General features: G+C 32.0%; 2 protein-coding genes across 2 annotated transcripts in view; one reads left to right on the forward strand and one right to left on the reverse strand.

Annotated features, from left to right (window-relative positions):
* LOC107554534 (receptor activity-modifying protein 1) overlaps positions 1–3034 on the reverse strand; it is a 19359-nt gene extending 16325 nt beyond the window's left edge. The window contains exon 1 of the mRNA XM_016237081.1: positions 2752–3034. The gene's annotated coding sequence lies outside the window, so the exon portion shown is untranslated. The remainder of the gene's footprint in view (positions 1–2751) is intronic.
* The window catches only part of LOC107554357 (C-C chemokine receptor type 7-like), a 5442-nt gene continuing 3160 nt past the window's right edge, over positions 1210–3491 (forward strand). Inside the window, exon 1 of the mRNA XM_016236849.1 lies at positions 1210–1350. The gene's annotated coding sequence lies outside the window, so the exon portion shown is untranslated. The remainder of the gene's footprint in view (positions 1351–3491) is intronic.

Consider the following 3491-nt stretch of genomic DNA (forward strand, 5'->3'; position numbering starts at 1 on the left):
ATAAAAATGTATACTAATAATATATATATTAGTGCTGTCAAACGATTAATCACGATTAATCGCATCCAAAATAAAAGTTTTTGTTTACATAATATGTGTGTACTGTGTATATTGTTTATATATAAATACACACACATGCATGTATATATTTCAGAAAAATTTTGTTTGTATATTAAATATATTTATATATAATATAAATTATATGAATTTAATGATATACATGTAAATACATGCAAATATTTTGCAAATATTTATATAATATAAAATATTATAAAATATTTATATATATATTATATAATCTCAAGAAATTTAATTTAGGGAACGTACATACATTACGATGAAACGAAATATTATATCAAACAGTATTGCCTCTTTTCATTTTCAGTTTAACATATGAATAGATTAATAGAATAATAGAATAAAGACCAGATTTACCCAAAATGAATTATATCTTATATTTAACCACTACAGAGACATCAGAGCCAGCGGCAAATGTCAGAAGGACTAGCCGAGTTGAGGCTGCTCTCGTCAGGAAACATGAGCACTGAGCGCCCGGTGAGAGCTCACGTCTCCGAAATCGGCGAAGCTTTTCAAATAGGCGTTAAAAAATACTTTTAAAACTACATTTCATGACACAATAACAGTAATATTTTAAAAAAATGGTGCAAATAAAAATACAATTTCAAGTGGTTGAAATACAATGTTGCGTGAACTCAACCAATCAGCATGTTCAGCGCCCAAGTCCCGCCCCCAAAAGTTCCGGACCTTTGAAAAAGTAGAGCAGGGACTTTCTGAGGGGCAAATTTTGTTTTTTTAATTTATGTGGTGGAACTGAAAATTGCCTGTCTAATGAATTCTGATAACTGATTCTAAGCCCATCCTTTAAAATCTACACAGAGATAAATTCAGATTGCTGAAAAAAGTCCTGAAGTCATGTTAACGTAGAGCAATGCGATGTGCAATGTGCACAGCGATGCCATGAAATGATAAAAGATGTGCATTAATTACCATTGATTTCACCATCGTTCACATGCTTGTGACTCACAAATATTATGGCTTTTGATGCAAAACCATCTTAGGGCTCATCTCAAGAAAACAGCAACCACACTTAAACACGCCTCCTCCTGAGATGTTTATCAGGTTCTTTGTGCTTTATATGTTTTGGTGTGAAATGTGGGGCAATGCAAAGTCAGCCAAACAAAGAAGTGAAAGCCCAAATAGGGTGCCAGGCAGAGTTTCTCTCAGAGTGACACTGGCCCCCAAACAGCAGAGAACTTCAGAGAAACCACTGAGGTCTGAAGTATAGGCAAGACTCATAACAGCAGAGATCCTGAAGACCTGCACTCAGAGGTGAGTCAACACACATATTATTGAATTTGAAACTTTCCAGGGTTTCAGATGCCCGCACCCACACCAAGTAGATAGATAGATAGATAGATAGATAGATAGATAGATAGTAATTGAGATTGTAATAAAAAGATGCTCTCATTTCTGCATTAATATCTGTGAATTACGCTAAAAATAAAATGCTTTATTTTTTGCAGACATAATATAAAATGTTCATAGTATTTTCACTGCAAACACTTGATAACAGTGGATATTAATGTAATATATTTCTATAATCATGTCTACAATATTTTAAATACTAGTGTTTTTTTTTTATAAAAATGTATTTTTTATATATATGCAGCAGGTGAGTAAATATGATTTATTCCACATTTTCAGGCTTAACACCTCACCAATCTTTCATCAAAAGTAGTATTTATATAATTTTTCTTTGCTGAAAAAGCTTTTATATCATATAAATTATATTTAATATAAATTACGAGATATCAATGCAGAATGTTTGCTAAGACAATTTATTATCATTAATAAAAAATAAATAAATAAACAAACATTGTCCCAAGAAACCAAACTGCAAATAAACATACAAGTTTACCTGGTGTGTAAACATTAAAGAAATGGTAACATCTAAATTAACTGGTTTTATTCATGTCAAAAATATAATTTAACATTACTGAACCAATCTACATCGATTTATCCCACAGAACAAAATGTTTTGTGTTATGTGTTAAATCAGGTAGAGATAACAATAGTAGGTCACCACTCTTTACAGTGCTAATTAAAGGGTTAATAATAATAACTTTAATTATAGAGCAAAAATATCAAGAAAATATAAAAAAATATGACAAATAAAAATACACAAACTGATCAATTATCACACGAAACAAACAAAAGCCGTTGTATTCCGATACGAATGTGATTGTTTTGAAATATTAAAATGTAATTTTTCTGTCTCGTTTTTTTCCGTTGTTGCAAATGATCAAATCTATCGTGTTTTAGTTCCTATTAAATTGTTTTATTAATTTGAAATAATTTTTTATTTAGTCATTTAGCAGACGCTTTTATCCAAAGCGACTTACAAATGAGGACAACAGAAGCGATCGAAGCAAAAAATTGTAGCATTAAAACAGATCCAAAACTAAAAGCTAAAACTTTATCAATACTACTTATACACATTTTTAAAAATAAAGAGATTAAATAAAAATGACAAATGCATACAACAAAATTTCAAAACTTAACATTTAAACGAAAAACAAAAAATAAAGCTAAAAACAATTCAAAATATTAAAGAACAAAAGGTATGAGTATAATAATGATTCTAACATAACACTAAGCCAAACACACACACACAAATATATATATATATATTATTTTTTTTTTTAATTTGATAAAGGTTTGATAGCTTACGGTTGTTTCTGAAGCAGACTCGCCAGTGGCTTAAACATGTGATGCAGTCCTGAGCTTCACTGTCACCATCAACATTATCCTCTTCCTTCTCACAACCAGAGAGTCGCACAGAAGCCCGTTTCTCCACAAAAACATTATTAAAAGAGATCTCCCTTCAGTCTGCTCTTCTAGCTTCACTTCTGCTCAAATAAAGACCCGTTCCTCATGAAAGCGTTTTAAAGCGCGTTGGCACGCGATGCTGACTGAAAGCGCGAACTGGCTGTCAGCGACTGTTTGACTGTGGCACGCAATAAGTATTAGAATGAGTAAAATTTCATCCTAGACGTTATTTAAAGATTTTTAACAGAGATATTTCGTGCTCTCATTCACCACAAAACACACCTGAAACTAAAGGTGACATTTCTTCACAGACGCATCTGGCAGCACCGAGGCGCGAGTTACTATGGTTACTGTGTTTGTTATTGCGCGAGACTTTCCGATCTTATGTTTTTCTAGCAGGATTACGCTTTTTTAGGTAAAGTCTTTACAATTAAATGTTACCTAGTGTATGCTACTCGGCCACTATTAGATGTTTAATTTTAAATTAAATCCAATTTAATTTATTTGCTTGACAGGTTAATTAATCACGAACCCAAAAATAATGTGAAAATAGCACCTGACGCTGAGCGTCACAAATACGCATCACTGCTTGCCACGATATATGCACACACACACACACACACACTCACACACACACACAC

This window comes from Sinocyclocheilus grahami, unplaced genomic scaffold (genome assembly GCF_001515645.1).
Source record: "Sinocyclocheilus grahami isolate Dianchi unplaced genomic scaffold, SAMN03320097.WGS_v1.1 scaffold19.1, whole genome shotgun sequence".
NCBI classification, from domain to species: Eukaryota; Metazoa; Chordata; class Actinopteri; order Cypriniformes; family Cyprinidae; genus Sinocyclocheilus; species Sinocyclocheilus grahami.